The sequence below is a fragment of the Rosa chinensis genome, chromosome 2, assembly GCF_002994745.2.
Source record: "Rosa chinensis cultivar Old Blush chromosome 2, RchiOBHm-V2, whole genome shotgun sequence".
Classification (NCBI taxonomy): domain Eukaryota; kingdom Viridiplantae; phylum Streptophyta; class Magnoliopsida; order Rosales; family Rosaceae; genus Rosa; species Rosa chinensis.
In genome coordinates, this window is record NC_037089.1 from 25,503,449 (window position 1) to 25,523,239 (window position 19,791).

Here is a 19,791-nt window from a genome sequence, read left to right on the forward strand (position 1 = left end):
ACATGAAATTTGAAAATCATCTTCTTTGACAAGGCAAAGAAAATGGTGCTCGTGCAAATCTCAAATTTTGTTCTGACCCGGTGCAAATCCAAGATACAATTTTACCTTCACAACAAAGCTTCAGTTCATTACATTCTCAATTTTGATTCCTGAAGATTCATGATCCATGCTTTTTTATGGGGTTAAAAAAATAAAAAATAAAAAAGTACTCTTTTGCGCATACAACAGCATTAAATAAGAGTTTAAGACAAAACTTGAGTCCCCAACGCTGATGCTCTGACATGTGTGCATGCTATTTTTAGCCTTTTGTCTTCATCAACCAACATTGTTTATGAATTCTAGGTTAGCGTGTAGTTGGGCACTGTAACCCGGTTTCCAGTTCATCCTGCATCGTCAGTTCTGCTTACCAAAAATGGCCAACTTGAAGCTCTTGATGGTGTGGCTCAACAAAGCAGCCAGGCTGTCCTACTTATTTAAAATTTGAGAGTGCACTGCACCCTTGATACCTCTAATCATTGGCTTTACTCGATAGAACTCGTTCACTAGCTCCAGCTATCCTGGAAAAAAAAAAAAAAAAAAAAAAACTTAGAGAAATGTAAAATAATAAATACATGTTTCAAATATAATTGTCAAAAAAAAAAGTGAATCACAATTACATGTTTCAAATTCTTAAAGTAAAATTATAACAACTTAAAACTATAGATTTAATCTTCACCGATAAATTCATTTTCCTTATAGTCTTTAAAAGATTATTCTTTTAAGTAAGCATGGATTCTATCTTATAAATTTTAAACTGACATCATTTCCCCACAACTAAAATACAAAAAATAAGAATAAAAGAAAGAAGATAGGGTCAACCCTGAGTTGTGGCTAACCCTGAGAAAAAGGAAAAAGAAGTTGAATTAACAGTAGAGTTGCACTTTTTGTTGTACGCAGAATGGATGCAGATTGCAGAGTATAAATTAGCCGGACAATTAAAAAAGAGATAGCGTACATAGATATGCAGAGTATATCCAAAGTCGTCGTCGAAGACTCTTACGTGGTTACTCTGAAAACATTGGGTCTGCTTTCCAATCTTGCACCTATTACTCTGACTGTACATTTAGGACAAAACTCCTCGTACCCTCACCTAAGTTATATATGCAGAGTAAGCGTGGTCGACTTTTGAAACTATCACTCTGCTACAAAAGAATCGACTCGTGGGAATAGATTGCAGAGTATTTTGAAAAAGAAAAATTAATGTACACTAGAAAAAGCCCCCGCGATGCTGCGGGTTTATTTTTTCCTTCTCTCAAATCTGGTCGTCATTAGTCACAATTATAAGCTAAGAAATGTTAAACTGAAAAAAAATGTAGGCCCGCGCAATGCCGCGTTTTTTCTCTTGCTAAGTTTTATACATTCATAGTTTGTGGAATATTTTACAGTTATATTACAAAAGTGGAAATATTAAGTAGAATCTGGTATCTTAATCTAGTTACAAAAACATCTTCTCAAAAAAAAAAAAAAAAATCTAGTTACAAAAACCAAAGCTGTTTTGCTATACAAAATTGGTTAGTGGCAACAAAAATAGCCTACATTTGTAGTTCAACCAACCTATTTACAGTAGGTCCTTTGAGGTGATTCCTCTACAACTAATGTTGGTTGTGACTGGTTGTTACTGTAAATCAAAACAGCGGAGGGTTAATAGATATTTTGATAAAAATCAGTAGAATTTCTAAGTGTAAACTCCAACATACATAAGAGAATATTTCAATATTTGAACTTGAGATGCAGATAAGGGCAACATATATATCTAGGCAAAATACTTACTTTTTTTTTTTTTTAATAATTCTTGTTAGGTTCCATTGTTTTAGATAAGATACTTGTTTATATTATGCAGAAAATGGCCGTTTGCTTATCACGATTTCATCACTTGGGAAAGCTAAAAATGCCTTTGTAGAGATGCCGCTTGATCTCCTTTTGGATTTTCACAGTTCATTTCATCTCCCTGATTTTCAATCTGCAAATGAATAGATATCTCCTGAATCTTTCCCTTTGCTTCATCTGGACTATGGTCCTTGCAACTTCTATCGTCTGAACTGTTTTCCAGACAATGAGAGAGAAGAAGCTGAGATTCACATAATGTTTTATGTAAATTAATCCCACCAAAACACTCAGATTGAAATAATAGCACATTTCATTACTTTCTAGAAACTCTCACTTTTGAATAAAAGAGTACAATGCAGTTCACCTGCATAATTTAAATATTTCAAAGGAACATTAGCTTTGAACACTTATTCAAACTTCATTCTAATTACTCGAAGAGCTTAGCAGGGCCTCTAGACAGATGACATGCACTCAATGACATAAGGACTCGTGAAAATCAAAAAGCTAATAGCAGATTAATTTCCCTAAATTTTTATGACTTTGGAATAAATGCACTGGAAAGATGATTGAGGCTAGCTAATCATTATCATTAATAGAGGCCACGATACCCCCTATGGTAGATAGAAATTGAGCCTACCAATAGTACTATTTGCTCAATATTGGTGCCACATAAAGTGGCATGTATCTTTTCTGCAACTCAATTTCAAAGAAGATTTATTAGTGCCAATCATCACTCAATTAAGTTCTATTGAGCAGAAGCTCACCCAGCAAAGAGCACAAAAAAAAAATTGTTATGTGATTGTGAACTCAAATACATCTTGAGCCTCATTAGTGGCTAAACCATTAGTCTAAACCCTTAATGTTTCTGCTTTCTTCAACTCTGAAAAAAGAAGGGGTAGAGAAAGACTTCAGGGTTTTTATATATTCTGACATCAACCCTTTATAGTGGACGTTTAAAGGTCTGTAATCTAACTTTTTCATCTAGTTAGAATATATAAAGGGATGATGTCAGTAAGTTTTATTAGTCAAGAGGAAGAAAAGCAGCAACTGAAGATGGCATTCTTTTGAGTTAGTGGATAGAAAGCTAGCTAAAGAGAGATAGTAGTTTTTTTTTTTTTTCCTTTTTCTTTTTGTGTATTTACTGCATTACAGGCAAATTCATATGACCACGAACCAAAATTAATGTACCATATTGAACCAAATATCTGGCCAGACAGAAATTCATGCATATTCTTTAAGCGCTAGCTAAGTGACCATAACAGATTCTTTAACAGCAAAGGGAACAACAAAAATAGAAAATGTAAGATCTTAATTAACAACAAATACAGAAGTGTCAGCAGACCTTAACTATAACTGAATCATTTTTTACAGGCAATGTATGATGTCCATCAACAACTTAAAACATAATATAATTTACACATGAAACAACAAAAAGAACACCTATTCTTCATTCTTCACAAAAGGAATTTACCTATCATTGAAGATTTTGAATCACTACAAATTGAGTACATTATTTACAATATTCAAGGACACAGTTTGCCAAGATAGAAAAAAACACTATTAAAGGTCTAACATGCTTGCTAAAAGATATCAGAACAGAGATGAAACTATTTTATTTGAAGTATTACCTTGATTGATGCTTTCCTTGACTAAAAAACCGAATGTGGCTCAAACTTGATAAGTAAACAGGCCAACTTAATTGAAACACAGTCCCTTGAAATCAGAGAGAATTAAACTGCATAAATAAGTATGGTTGATATCAATTCATGAATGTGTCAAGACTAATTAGTGAATATGTAAATTCATTGATTTTGAAGTGAGGTAAAAAGAATTGAAAAGGATGCAGTACAAATTTCAAGAACTGAAATATGAGGCTGACAATTTGAGTCTGGAGAATAAATGGGAGAGTTAACTTTACAGATTTCATTAGCCTAAGATTTCTCCAGGAAAAAAAAAAAAAAAAATTGAACTACTGACATTAGCAAATAAATGCCAACATTTATTCTGAATGCCAATCAAACTAAATTAAGCAACCTATGTTCAAAAACGCTTCATGCTTCATCCCTTTCCTTTAGACAAACCAATAAAAACAAATAATCAACCAAGAAAGGTAGAGCAGCACACACCTCAAACTGAGATTTTGGGGTCCAAAAAAGTATACCATGGCTGTTAGATTTACCTGACCACTTAGCATCTCATACAAAAGTATACCAATGCTCCACCAATCTGCATCTTTGTTGTGGCCTTTAGACAGCAGAATTTCAGGAGCCATGTATTCAGTGGTTCTACACATTGAACTCGATCATCTGATACAACCAAAAAGAGCAATGAACTTCACAGGCAGGTAAAAATGACAATATTAATTGTCAAAGGAACTTCAAGATAAGTGTCAATAAGGTATACAGCATATCAAGAAGAAATGACAACTTGTTCTATGGCAGACATGTACAAAGACATTCTTTTTGTCTTTATTTGAAGGGTGGGTGGGTTATGAATAATGACAAATGCTGATCACGAACCCAAGTTTTTAGGGTTGGTGATGAAACTGAGAAGAGATTTGATGACGAACCCAAGTTTTTAGGTGGCCCCCTATTCTTCGTCTGCCTCAGACCAGTCCAGCGACGAAGAAGACTTTTCTCTCTCTCACTTTCTGTCCAACCGAAGCATCAAAGAATCAAAGATAGAACAATAGAACAGATTAAAAGGGAAAAGCAGATGATTGATTATTACCTTTTATGGGTAGATCGTCGGTCAAAATCCAGAATCCGCTCACCTAATTACCTTGCTGATGACGAACCCAAGTTTTTAGGGTCGGTGATGAAAGCTGAGAAGATTTGATACAAACCGCCCAATAAAAACCTGCAAATTCAAATCCAATACATATCCCACATCAGAATAAGAGAACAATTCAAAATTGAAACAACAAAGTCAAGGTTCAAAAGAAAAAAAAAACTAACAATTGGGAATTTGGGACTGTAATCAAAACCCAAATCCCTCTCCCACTTCTTTCTCTGTGTACCTCTCCGATCACTCGTGATAAAGAACAACTGGCCTCGTGCTGAGATGATGAGGTGAGAATTTCCCTCCGATCTCTCTCTCTATCTCTTCGTGCAAAGCAAAGAAACACACCTTAGTTATCTCTCTCTCTCGATCGTTCTTGATAATTGATCTCTCTCTCTGAATTGTTTTGGCAGCAATTGAATGAGAAAGAAGGTTATGGAAGGATGGCGGGCTGTAATTGAGGAAACAGAGCAAGGCAAAAGCGTCACTCCACTTTGTGTACAGTGATGAACAGTACCTGGGGCAACTGAGCTTTAGTATATTGTATAATATGCTTTCATATACATGCATAGTAAATAAATTAAACTTGGAGGCGCATCCCCACGCGTTGAATCATGACATATAATCATCCACAGCTAAGCTGGACACATAAGTTAATAGTACTACTCTGCGAACTTGTCTACTCTGATTTTAGCCGCTGGAGGGTCATTTCTCCTATATATAGACGAGAGCAAGTGTTATACTACTGGAACAGAGAAACAGCAGGAAGTGGAAAAGAGAAGGAGAAAATCATAGACAGGTCGGAGATGGATCTTAACGATGCGGTTAATCCTCAGTATCAATTAAAGTAAGTAGAGCTGGCTTTGTTGATTCGATTAAAGTTATATTCTTTCTAAGCTAGTTTCTGCTTGTTTTTCAATCCTCTAAAATTATACATTCCCATAATGTTACCTCTCTCTCCATGCCATACATATATAGCAGCACAAGGCATGAAGGTCACACTTCTCATGGGACAATTTTGCACCATTGTATTTTCTTACCAGTCATGGGCATTTTCGGATGGCTACTCCAACTGAAGTACACATCTGCTAATGCATCTCCATTCGTCACTGACTATACCACCATGCTGATGTGTTTATCGTTGCTTTCTTTGTTTACTTTGGGTCCTTGACTGTGAAGCTATTAGCCCATGCTCCCAATTCAGACATGGGAGAGTTCATCAACAACATTAACTTCTTGTTCGGAACTCTGGCCTCTGTTTTGCTACTGCTTATCCTTGTCCTAGCTTTCGGGTTGTTTGCCCTCCTCTGATGGACGATTTAAAACCAATTCAAGCATTAAAGGCAGTCGGCGGATTTCACTCTTAATTGTGAGAGAAGGTGGAGATGTAGGAGGGAGGAGGGGTTATATGACTTCGTGAAATGAGGCAAACGTGGAAACGTTACAAAGGGAGACTTGTCGTTTAAGTGATCCTACGAAATGAACACATTGTGTGTACCTGTACAACTACTCTTTCGTACGCCACACCAGTGCAAGACAGATCAGTTTCAAAAATCACTATATATCAGTACTAAATGGGTATCGTTTACCCCATTGCTAGAAAACAGAACATTTTCTATCAATGAGCTGTGAAATTTCAATTAAAACATTATATCGTGAAGGTCACAGATTCATATTTCAGTGATATTGTATATGATGATATGAGGGTAGATGAAGCTAGTGGGAAAGAAAAAAGAGAAGCATTGGCGCAAGTTTGACGGGTGAATTCTATCTCTTCTTATATGAGAGTTCAAAATGCCCAAACATTCATGATATATGCCTTTCTTTTATGTGGTTGAAAAAAAATATATATATTCTTTTGAACATACAACAGCAGCATTATAACGCAACATTTTATTAAGATGGTTATATAAATTGCAGTTTCAGGTCTATTAACACCACAATTTTAATTTAAAAGCCAAAGCCATTTGTTGATACCTGACACTTGACACTGTCTAGTAAACTAACAAATCAGATTTTACAAGGGAGCATTGTGAACCACATTGTGAACCAAATGTCACCATGAAGCTGCTGTAGGCAAGGAAATGTCATCATCGAACAACGCTTCAATGTCTATGAGGTCATCATCCATGCAAGCTGATGTCCCTTCTGAACTATTCAGCACCTGCAACATCCATGAGAGTTAATTAAACAAGAGTCTCCTCAACATAAAACATTCAAAGGTGTACCATTGAGGACTAGCACCCCTGATGTCAACTGCATATTTGGTCGCACAATTATGAGAATTCTTGCATCCAGTGAATTAGAATATGGCTTCTTGATAGCTCAAGTATCATTAACATTTTGTGTATCAGACTTAAAAATCAAAAAGGCTAAGTTACAGTTTAATGCCCAGAAGTGGTTCTTGTTGGTGAAATTACAATAAATTATAATTTCTATATGAGAATCTCGTTGACAATAGGCTGAGGTGCGGGTATCTCGCTCTCTTTAAAGAGATTCAAGCCCTCTGCAGAACATTGCCGGTGCACCAGAAATTTCTTGACTTATCCACTCCAGGATACCACAGCCCAACAACAAGTTATATGGCTTACACCAATCTGCACAAATTGGAGGAACCCAAAGCTCCACCAAAAGAACACATTTATTCTTTGGCCAAAAAACACACAAGACACTTTGGGGGATTTTGGAAAGAAAATTGATGGGTGGATAGTAGTGTTTCGTAATAGTATTACGTAAAAGCAAGGATATATTTTAGTATGCAACAAATGGTGCTATTTATAGGCTCTTAAGACACTCCCTACAATTAATAGGGTAGTAACCAAAAGCCATATATAGGTTACAAGAATTAAAACCCAAAATAAACCAAAATAAAACACCATGAGTTACAAAATAAAATTCAAAATAAATTCTGAATTTAAACACACAAAAAAATCAGAATTTAAACACAAAATAAATTCACCCAAATTTAATTTCAATAATAAAATATTAAAATGTAACAACATTCCCTCACTCATTTTAATATTTTAAAAACAAATATAAATCAAAGTTACCGGACGAAGACAAACCATTATGCATCATGAAGGTGAGCTCTGCATTTCACTTAGTGAAATAGCAATCCTTACTCCAGAGTTGATAGTGGTCTCAGACTTGAACTACAACTGCTTAAGAGAAAATAAGAAATACTGCTCACACATAATAATTCAAGTGTTAATATGAGCTTTATTAGCTAGCACGTTATGACCTTGTGTTTATCCCGGTTTTCATGAGTGTATTTCAAGAATAAGCCCAATTTTCATAGAGAGCATCCCCACTCTTACACTCATATAGGTAAAATCTGTCAAGGATGCTCTTGTAACTATGAGATCCCACTCATATGAGCTACAGATTTTATTAAGAGTTTTAAGTGAACTCAACATTCATATACGTTACAAGATTAATGCACTTACATCATAGGGATGAGTAAGAAAATGTAATGCATTTTTCTTATGGCCACCTTATGATTCGTTTTTCCCATTGAACCTAGTTTTTAGGATCTTTAATCACCGGATTGGGTGTCCTCATATATGGCTCATGACAATATGGGCTTCAATCTCATCCCTCTCAATGTACTCTATACCTTATCTCTTGCCAAGCCCTTAGTTAAAGGATCTGCAAGATTATCACATGATTTAACATAATTCACGTTAATAATTACATCACTCAAATATGATCTCACAGTACTGTGCTTTCTCCTTATAGGTCTGGATTTACCGTTATAATAACGGTTATTTACTCTACCAATAGCTGCAGTGCTATCACAATGAATCAATATAGGTGGTATAGGTTTTTCCCACAAGGGAATTTCATGCAATAAATCTCTTAAATAATTTGCTTCTTCACTTGTTGAAGCTAGAGCAATAAGTGCAGCTTCCATAGTTGTATTAGAGATTATTGTTTGCTTCTTTGATTTCCAACAAATAGCACATCCACCTAATGTAAAAATATAATCAATGGTAGAGAGAGAATCACCTGACAGAGTATTCCAATCAGCATCACTGTACATACATGTGCATTTGCAAGCATAATTAGCTATAATGAGCCACGCTCATTGTACCGCCAGGGGTACCAACGCCCACCATATAAGTGACTGGCGTAAAGACAGCTAGCCAGGGTACCGCCTGAGCCCCGGAGCAACCCCAAAGCACCGCAGACGCGCCGCCACGCGCCGTGTCAAGTTAGCATCAGAAGCTACTGAAACTGGGAACTGAAGCACATCAGTCCCACATCGAAAACAAGGAGAAGATCATCCTCTTCCTCACCTATAAAAGGTCCTCTCCTCTCTCCTCATTTATTACGCATTCAATACTTGCTTACTGTTACTTTGTCAACATAAATACATCGACTAACTTAGGCATCGGAGAGCTGAAGACCGCCCAGCGCGGTCTCCCTCTGACGCCCCTTTGTATTTCACTTGACAGGTAACGGGAACTACAACAACACAAGTATCGATCCGCCCATCGGATCAGCGTTAGCTAAAGTCCTGCTACCGCTAGACTTTTAGACATTAACAATCACAAAAGCCTTCAAGTACAGCAGGATATTTTTTATAAAATAATCCATAATTTTTAGTACCAAGCAAATATTTCATAACACGCTCAATTGAATGCTAATGTTCTTTACCTGGTTTACTTGTGAACCTGCTAAGTACTCCAACGGCATATGCAATGTCAGGTCTAGTGCAGTCAGTTGCATAGTGCAAACTGCCAATTAAGCTAGCATATTCCTTCTTTTTTTTAATAAGGGATTATGCGATATTAGTTCCTCGGAGGCAGATAATGTGGGGAACAAATCCCACCCTTAATCCCAAAGAAGAAGGGTCTGCCACTCTCTGGGAACCCACCCCCATCCCCCAATCCCCCTATTTTTATTTTATTTAAAAGAAAATGCAAAATTACATAAGTTGGGGGGACCAAACCAAAACCCAACAAGTACAGACATAGAAGAGACATAACCCGCTTCATATACAAAAAAGTAGAAAAAACAACAAAAAAATCCAACCAAGTAAATGCAACCCAAACCAATCTAAAGATCCAAGACATTAACGAAATCTATAAGAAAGAGCATACGATAAGTCTTTTCCATAGTATCCAGCAGTGAAGGTAGGTAAAGAGTCCCACCACCTAGCACCAATATTAGTAGCACCATAATTAGCAAGCGCATCTGCTACCATATTACCTTCCCTGTAAATGTGAGTAACTCTGAAATGGATTAGATGAGAGAAATAAACACAATTATTCCACACCACTCGCAATCTCCATGGAATTAACTTAGGATTATTGAAGTAGTGCACCACAAGATATGAGTCTGTTTCAAGCCATAAGTGAGTCCAACCCTTTCTCCAAGCAACACCCAAGGCCTCTATTACTGCCAATACCTCTGCATCAATAGCACTCGGAACCTCAACCTTATGTGCAAAGGCACCCCGAAACAATCCATCGTGGTCTCTAAAAACACCCCCAAAGCCTGCAATTTATGGATTACGAAAAGAACTATCGGTATTAACTTTTAATCAATTTACAAGGGGGCATCCCAATGCACAGGAATGAACTTTGGAGCTTTTAAACTGAATGGTGAGAGGCAAAGTACGTTAAACATGTTCTGTATTCCTGAAGTAGCAGTGCAAGAAACAAACTGAATGGATGCCGACTCCTTAAAATCTCATTGGGTCAAAAGATGCACCATCAAACCTAACTTTATTTCTTTCTATCCATATGCACCATAAAGCAATACAGAAGGCAAATCCCCAAAGTAGCTTAGTTGAATGGACCATTTCATTTATATGGCTGGGGCTAATAAGCTCAAGAACTGAATTAATATGCAGTAAGCTCACATTGAAAAAAGAAGCAATCCATTCCCAAAAGCCATGAATTAAATGACAATTAAAGAATAGGTGGTCCATTGCTTCCACATGCATGAGACAAAAAGAACATTGGGAGCAAAGAGAAGTACCTCTTTGTTGTAAAATATCATCAGTAATGCATTCAGCTAGCTTCTGCAATTATTTGGGTTCATCCTTTCTTCTAAATCTACTATGGGAATGAGGGGTTGATAAGAAATCAAGCAGCGTTGCTTTGGAGCCAAACTCAAAAAGTGCCAAAATCAAAAAGTTTTGAGTGTGTGACCAAGGCTTCAAATGACCGTTCTGATGATGAAAGAGGAACTGACAAGAGGAATGGTGTTAAGGCAAGGAACAAGTAAGCCATTGGATTATTATTTTTATTTTTATTTTTTGCAATTCTGTAGTATTCCTGCAAGTTTGGAGTATCTATGTTAGTACTCTGTCATTATGTGTGTCATTGAAGCTTTTTTCATTAAAGATTGAAACTTGGGAAATACTGGTTAGTTTAATACCTTGATGTGTTTGACCATATTTTTTACACACCAATAACATTTTCGCACACACACCAACTTCCACAAAGTAATCACCTTTTTCTTCTCAACAATCAAAGATCAAATTGCCACAAATTAATCATCTCGTTAACCATTTCCAATATTCAACTGCCATATTACATCACATGCATCAGTTAAAAACTCTGCCATATTACATCACATCTATGAAGCACGGATATGTGAAATTGGCTTCGTATCCCATACCGATCCGGGATCTAGGTACTATACGCTCGGATACGCGTATCCTGATTTAGATACGGTTTGGATACGTTCGTATTCTATACAGATAGGTAAATATGTAAATAAATCGGTTATGTAGGGGTAATGCTGACTTTTTACCCTAAAAAAAAATTAAAAAAAAGCCCAACCCAGATCGGGGACAGAGACCTAATCTCAAATTTCTCCTGCTCTTCTTCTCTTCTTTGATTGGCTTGGAGCTTCAATTTCTAGCCGATTTCTCCTGCTCTTCGTCTCTTCTCTTCTGCTCAGCTGCTCTTCTCTTCTTCGATTCGCTTTGGGTACATTTATTCTACAGCTTCTGGTCTTCAATAAGTTGAATGCTTCAATTTGGGTATGTTTGTTCTGCGGCCGATTTGCTTAAAGCTTGGTGCTTCTTCTCATATTTGCTTTTTACTTCGGGTACGTTTGTTTCATGTGTGTGTGGGTGTGTGTGTGTGTGTGTGTGTGTGTGTGTGTGTCACACACACACACACTTGGTATTGAAAGATAGATGTGTGTAAACACGTGTCAATCGGTGAATATGTTGGGAATTGTGAATTGAGTATAAATTAAATAGAACTTTGTTTATGTTTATGTTTATTTATTTACTTTTTTGAGTTTTTCTAATTATATTTATATATATATTTTTTTTATTTTTTTTTAATTGACGTATCCTTCACGTACCCATATCCTATTATATTTCAGATTTGCCGTATCCATATATCCGATCGTATCGCATCCGGATACTCGTACCCGTATCGGTGCTTCTTAGCATCACATGCATCTTGAACAACAAAGTTACCATTGTCAAGAAGCCTTGCTGTATATTCTACTTAAATTCTTAAACAAATACCTGCTGCAGGACAGTTACTAGGAAGTTAGGCGGAGGATATGGAACCTAATTAGTACATTGGATTGACTGGTATGTGATTTTTGCTTTGCAGGTTTTCCTATTTTTCCATTTGGTTTTGGAGCTCAAAAGTATATTTTTTCTTTTTTTGCTGGGTTGTGATTTTCTTTACTGTGAGTGACATATCATGGGTTTTGCATCACTCCAATAGAAAGACTTCTAGAATACCCGTACATGTCCAGTGGCTTCTCATCTTAGAGTTACTAAATCAAAGGAGAGAACCAACTCAATTAATCATTTAGAATGTTTGTTATGTTTGACTAAATTTAAATCTTATCAATGCTTTTAACAGGGAAACCAGTGTTGGATTGGGGAACTAGGGAAACTGATTGCCTTTTGGAGCTGCAAGAGGACTGTTATACCTTCATGAGCAGTGTGACCTGAAAGTTATCCACAGGGATGTGAAGGCATCAAATGTACTTGATGACTTTGTGAAGCCGTAGTCGGAGATTTTGATTTGGCAAATCTTTTGGATCACCAAGATTCACATGTCACAACTGCAGTGAGGGGTACCATAGGGCACATAGCTCCAGTCCTCTGATAAGTTGTCTTTGGATTGGGTATTCTTCTTGAACTAATCATAGGCCAAGCAGCTCTAGAATTTTCCTAGTCAACTAACCAAAAAGTAGCCATACTTGGTTGGGTGACCAAACAACACAAATCTTGTATATTTATTATGAAAATAGTACTAAATAGTAACTGATTAGTCCAATTTTATATGATTTACATTCGAGATTTATTTGATCACAGGTTAAAAAGTTGCATCAGGAAAAGAAGCTTGAAATGCTAGTGGACAAGGATATTAATACTAACTGTGATCGCATTGAGCTTGAAGAAATGATTCAAGTTGCACTCGTGTACTCAATACCTTCCTGGTCATAGGCCCAGAATGTCTAAAGTACGTGGTCAGAATGCTAGAAGGTGATGGACTTGTCTCAAGTTTCTGTTTCAAACGCCTCTAAGTGTTGTTTGTCTGCATCTGAAAGTAAAAGTGTTCTGTGGTTAAGTGAAAGACTGCTAAATCGCAATTTTTGATGTACAAATGAACTAATTATTTTTAATTCAAGCAATAAAAGAAAAGTCTGGAATGAAATTGGGGTATTTTATTTTATTCAGTTTTGTTTTTTTTTTTTAATTTAAAAAAAAAATGCAAGGAATGATATGTAAGGAATTCTCCTTGTATATCAGTTAACCATAGTTAACCTCAGGTGTTTACATCCTTGCATTTGAGATAAACAATTCCTTGCATTTGTCTCAAATGCAAGGAATTTTCAAGTAGTTGTATTTGCTCTTTTGCAAGGACCCAAATGCAAGGAGTATTCCTTGCATTTGGGTTAATGCAAGGAATTTCCAGTTTTTTATAAGGAAAAAATTCCTTGCAAAAAGCTATTTTTCTTGTAGTGTCTTTTGTGAAGAGTATTGTTGTAGTCGATTCTTTTGGTTCTCAGTACTACTCTATTCTTCATTCAAATATGTTAAGGTACTTTAAAAGAAAAGAAAATTCTGGTGTAGAGGAGTCGTCAGGTACAAATAGCTCATTGGATTCATCCCCTACAAAAAAAAAAAATGATAGTAATTCAGAGAAGCCTTGTCCCGAAATTAATGAAAAATATCCTTCTGATCGTGGAAATCGTCCACCAATTTCAAGTTATCAACCTAATATTCAAGATGAAGTATGTAGATATTATCTACAAAAAGGTCCTTGTCAACCTAGAGCTCATGAGTTTCCTATCACAGAATTTGGGAGAAAGAAAAGAAGATTTGTCAAAGAGTGGTTTGATGATTTTCCTACTTGGTTAGAGTACAGCATTAAAAACGATGCTGCATATTGTCTATGTTGTTATCTTTTTAAACAAGGAGGTGGTGATACTTTTGTGGGTGACAGATTTAAGAATTGGAAGAAGAAGAGTATAGTATATGGTCATATTGGAGGGCCAAACAATACCCATAACAAGGCTATGAGAAATTGTGAAGCGTTACTAAATCAAAAACAACAGATTGAAACCATATTGTCAAATGATACAAGCCAAGATCGGATTGACTACCGGACTCGCTTAAGTGCATCAATCGGTGTTGTTAGAATTCTTTTGAAGCAAGGACTTCCATTTGGTGGGCATGATGAATCTGAAAATTCAGATAATCGAGGAATTTTTTTTTGAAATTTTGGAATGGTTATGCGGTTATAATGAAGATATAAAAGCTATCACATTTAAAAATGCTCCTAAAAATTTGAAGTTAACATCACCTGATATTCAGAAGGACATTGTAAGTGATATTTCAATTGAAATCGTCAATACAATTGCTAGTGAACTTTATTATTCTTTATTTTCCGTTCTTGTTGATGAATCTCGAGATATGTCCTCAAAGGAGCAAATGGCCATAGTACTACGTACGGTCTGTGGATGATGGAAATGTGATTGAGCGTTTTGTGGGTATTGAGCATGTTACGAATACCAATGCTATCACACTGAAGGAAGCTATTGATGATTTTTTAAGTAGACATGGATTAAGCATTTCAAGACTACAAGGTCAAGGATATGATGGAGCAAGTAATATGAGAGGTGAGCTGAATGGTTTGAAAACACTTATTTTGAATGAAAATAAATGTGCTTTTTATGTGCATTGTTTTGCTCATCAACTACAATTAGCTTTGGTAGCAGTGGCCAAGAATCATGATTTGGTTTCAGATTTCTTTACTTTGGTTGGTAATGTGGTGAATGTGGTTGGAGCGTCAACTAAAAGACGAGACATTCTTCAAGAAAAACATGGTGATGACATATTAGAAGCACTAGAAAACAATGAGCTTTCAAGTGGTCAAGGCTTGAATCAGGAAACTAGTGTGAAGCGAACTAGTGATACACGATGGAGCTCTCATTATGATACTTTAATTAGCTTGTCTAGAATGTTCAAATCTGTGATAGCTATACTGGAGGTTGTCAGAATGGATGGAACAAGTCCTGAACAAAAGCTAGAAGCAAGGGTTTTATTGGATTATATGCGATCATATGAATTCATTTTCTGTCTGCACTTGATGAGAAAGGTGTTGGGAATCACAAATGATTTGTCAAAAGCACTGCAAAAGAAAGATCAAGATATTGTGAATGCTATGAACTTGGTTACTGTATGCAAGGAATGATTGCAGGCAATGAGAGAGAGTGGTTAGGATTCTTTACTTACACAAATTACAATTTTTTGTGAGAAGCATTCTATTGAAGTTCTAAACATGGATGGAATGCTTTGTAGCTCAAGCGAAATCAAAGCGCAATGCTCAAGTGATCACAAACTTGCATCATTACCGTGTTCAGTTGTTTTATACTGTTATTGATAATCAGCTTCAAGAGTTGGATGATCGTTTCAACGAGAAGAATACTGAGTTGCTTCTTTGTATGTCATGTTTGAACCCGAGAAATTCATTCTCAGCTTTTGACAAAGAAAAGTTGATAAAGCTGGCCTAATATTATCCTCAGGATTTTTCTGCACATGATCTAGAGGTACTTGATGATCAACTTAAAAATTACATAGTAGACATGCACTCCAACATTAAGTTTTCTGAATTGAAGGGAATTACTAATCTTGCAAAAAAGATGGTTCAGACCAAAAAAGATGTGACATATCCACTGATGTATTTGCTTTTGACACTAGCATTGATTCTACCAGTTGTGACTGCAAGTGTAGAGAGAGTATTTTCTGCTATGAATATTGTGAAGACTTGTTTACGTAGTCGAATGGGTGACAAGTTTATGAATGATTGCTTGATTTCATATATTGAGAAGGACATTTTTACTAGCATAGATGATGAGGTTATCATGCAACGATTTCAAAATATGAAATCTGGTCGAGGGCAATTACCATTGTAATAGATAGAAATTACATTTATATGTTTTCGTATATATATTTTTTTTGTGCCCCAATGAACTTAAATTCCTGGCTCCGCCACTGGTGTAAGACACTGTGATTTGCTTATTAGAAGCAGATACAAGGGATGGCCTGAGATCTGTGCGACACAACAACCAAAGATTGGGTCTTGCACTCCCCGGTCATTAGTTGCAAATAAATAAAGATTTAATGAATTCCAATAAGAACTTTGAATTGCAGCAGGTAACACAAAATGTTCTGAAATAAAAACTAATAAGGGTTTATAGGTACACACTAATTTCTTGAAGGCAATTTTCGTGTCTTTGTTACCGAAGCCACGGGCATTCCAGAAGATAACTGTCATTAAAAAAAATTATGCTTGGCCTCCTTGTGCAAGAGAGCCCTAGCAGATGTTGTCTTAAGTCCTGCAGCTTTAGGTTGCAATGTAGCAGCTTGCTTAATCAACTTTTTGCTTTTCTTGGAAATAACTGGGGTGAATTCCCCTTCTTCCCGTTCAACCAAACCTTGCTGATCAACCTCATGTATAAAACCAGAACCCATTTCCTCCAAAGGACTGATCAGTGGAGCTACATCTTCATCTGCCAATGGTGACATACTTGAATTGCACAATTCTTGTTCTGGCAAAAATGTTTGAAAACCTGGTGGTACACTGAGCGAAGAAGAGGATTGAATTCCCTCATCGTTATTCACCTGTGCTGCCATATCTTGGACCATCAATGTTTGATCCAAATGAGCCGCATTACACACTGGGGAAGATACATCAAGGGGCTGAGTTACAACTAGACCCGAAAGCTTTCCGGTTGCTCCCAAAGGAGACGATGTCTCCACGTTTTCCTCCCCATTATGCCGCTTCGATCGAGTTCGACGTTTCGATCGATGACCTCACTGTTTGGAACGCTCAAGTGACCGTCCTCTAAAATTAGGGCTGACCATCTAAACATCTGCCGGCTCCTTAGACCGACATGTGCTAGCAACATGACCCACTACCCCACATTACAACAAACCTCAGGCAAAGATTCATACACCACACCGACTACCACTACCTCACCATTGTCTCTAGTGATTCTAATCTTGTCTGGTAATGGCTGTGAAAGATCAATGTCAACCAAAATTCTCGAAAAAAGGCCCATAGAGCGATTCTTTGTTTTTGGATCCAGCTTCAAGGGAGTGCCAATTCCTGCGGCAATTTCGAATAAGGTTTGCTAATCCCATAACGCAAACCCTAGATCCCAAAACCTCACCCAAATATGAGCGAAGGAATTTTTGTATGTCGATGGCGAGAAGTTCAGCGTCCATTTGATAAGCCTAAGCAAACCAGAGTTCAGCCTCACGGTCCCCATTGACCATACACGCTGCATGTCAATCATGTTGTTGAACTGGAGCATGAAAAAACCCCTGCCAAGGGGAGCTGCAGTCCAAGACGCTAGACCAAACCAAAGTGCACGTAGTTGCTGGATAAGATCGCGAGTTTTCATAGGGGAATTCACCCGACCTACCAAATTGGTCTTGCATCTCTCCAGTCCCTGGAGAAAGGGCTCCTCAAAATTCAGATGGAGACCAAACCCTCTTCTTTGAAAGGAATCAGTAGATCTGCAATGGCAAAATGGATTGGGGAATCTGTAACTAACGCCTCAACATACGAGTGTTTGGGGGGAGGAGGTGTTTTAGGGTTACTGACCGCCATCTAGCCAGAAAATATGATTAATCACATCATTTTCACTTTCAACAGGAAATAAGTGAACACTAGAATAAAAAGGAGTAGACATATGCTTGTGGCCAACATAATCATATTTCTTCAAAATTTTCTCAATATAATGTGACTGATCAAGAAAAATACCGTCACATATTTTTGTTATTTTCATGCCCAAAATAACATTAGCCTCACCAAGATCTTTCATATCAAAATTGCTCTTAAGCATAGTTTTTGTCTCATCAATTACATGCAAATTTGAGCAAAAATTAACAGATCATCCACATAGAGGCTAATGATAACATGTGAATTTTTCCCAAGATTTATGATATATGCACTTGTCACATTCATTAGATTTATAACCATTTTCAATCATGCAGGAATCAAATTTTTCATGCCACTGTTTAGGAGCCTTCTTTAAACCATAAAGGGATTTAGATAACTTACATACATTGTGCTCTTAACCAGGTTCTATAAAACCTTCTGGTTGGTCCATATAGATCTCTTCATCTAAATCACCATTTAGAAAAGCTGTTTTCACATCCATTTGATGAATAATCAAATCATGAATTGCAGCAATAGCAATCAATAATCTAATGGATGTAATCCTTGTAACCGGAGAAAAAGTTTAGATCAGCTTTTTGCTTAAAGCCTTTAGCAACAAGTCTAGCTTTATATTTGTCTATACTTCCATCAGGTGTGAGCTTTTTTCTGAGGACCCATTTACACCCAATGGTTTTAAAACCTGTTGGTAAATCTACTAATTTCCAAGTATTATTAGAAATTAGAGACTCCATTTCATCATTCACAGCCTCTTTCTAGAAAATTGCATCTGGTGATGATAAAGCTTCATGTAAAGAAATAGGATTTTCCTCAACATTATAAACATAATAGTTAGGGCCAAAATCTTTTTCAACTCTAGCTCGCTTACTTCTTCTAGGTTCATTTTCATAAGTTTCTTGTATATGTAAATTAGAAGAAGAAGAACTAGGTTGTGTAAAAATATTTTCTATAGATTCTTGACCCCCACTATTTTTCGATTTAAAAGGAAATTTTTCTTCATGAAAAATTACATCACCAGATTCAATCATAACATGATTTTCAACATCAAGAAATCTATAGGCTGTCCTATGTAAAATAGTAGCTTTAGCACCCAATTTTGGTCTTTTAGTGTCAGTTAACCTCACAAAGGCTAGACAACCCCAAACTCTAAGATAACCCAAATTTGGTTTATGCCCCTTCCACACCTCAAAAGGTGTAATTTTTGTATTTTTATATGGCACTATATTCAACACATAACAAGCAGTTAAAACTGCTTCACTCCAAAGATTAGAGGGAGCACTTTCAAAAACAAAAAAAAAAGATTAGAGGGAGCACCTGAATCAATCAACATGGCATTTGTTAACTCAATCAAAGTTCTATTTTTTCTTTCTGCCATACCATTAGATGCAGGTGAATAAGTGGAGTAACTTCATGAATCACTCCTAAAGATTGAACAAAAGAATTGAATTCAGAAGAATCATATTCTCTCCCTCTATCACTTCGGAGCCTTGTAATTTTTCTACCAAATTGATTTTCAACCTGAAGGAGGAACTCTTTAAATTTGGCAAAAGCATCACTTTAATTTTTCAACAAATAGACATAAGCATATTTAGAACAATCATCAATAAAAGTGATAAAATACATGTTACCTCCATGAGTTAAAATTCCCTCAAATTCACACAAGTCTGTATGAATTCATTCCAATAGCTTGGTATGCCTTTCAACATTTTTGTGAGGCCTTCTTTCAACATTTTTGTGAGGCCTTCTAGTAATTTTTGCTTTACTGCAAGTCTCACATTTTTCAAAATCTTTTTGCACTGAATGAATGATTCCCACATATCTACTATTTATATGCCATAAATGTGCATGCCAAAAATTCAAAGAATAGAGCATATAAACTGAAGTAAATGCTTTATTATTATTCTCAACATTCAATTTGAACATGCCATCACAAGCATAATCTTTGACCACAAATACA

General features: G+C 36.4%; 1 long non-coding RNA gene across 7 annotated transcripts; it reads right to left on the reverse strand.

The window, feature by feature from the left end:
- Positions 1–1,339: 1,339 nt before the first annotated feature.
- LOC112185295 lies at positions 1,340–5,115 on the reverse strand. Of its 7 annotated transcripts, none has more exons than XR_002930194.2 (7): positions 4,886–5,115; positions 4,597–4,725; positions 4,436–4,516; positions 4,046–4,172; positions 3,495–3,601; positions 1,810–2,078; positions 1,340–1,657 (listed from the first exon to the last, which is right to left on the reverse strand). It is a non-coding gene; the product is annotated as an uncharacterized LOC112185295 (long non-coding RNA). The 7 variants fall into 7 exon arrangements; XR_002930192.2 differs by having other exon boundaries at positions 1,806–2,078; XR_002930195.2 differs by lacking the exon at positions 1,340–1,657 and adding an exon at positions 2,184–2,230 and having other exon boundaries at positions 4,886–5,112.
- Positions 5,116–19,791: the final 14,676 nt, after the last annotated feature.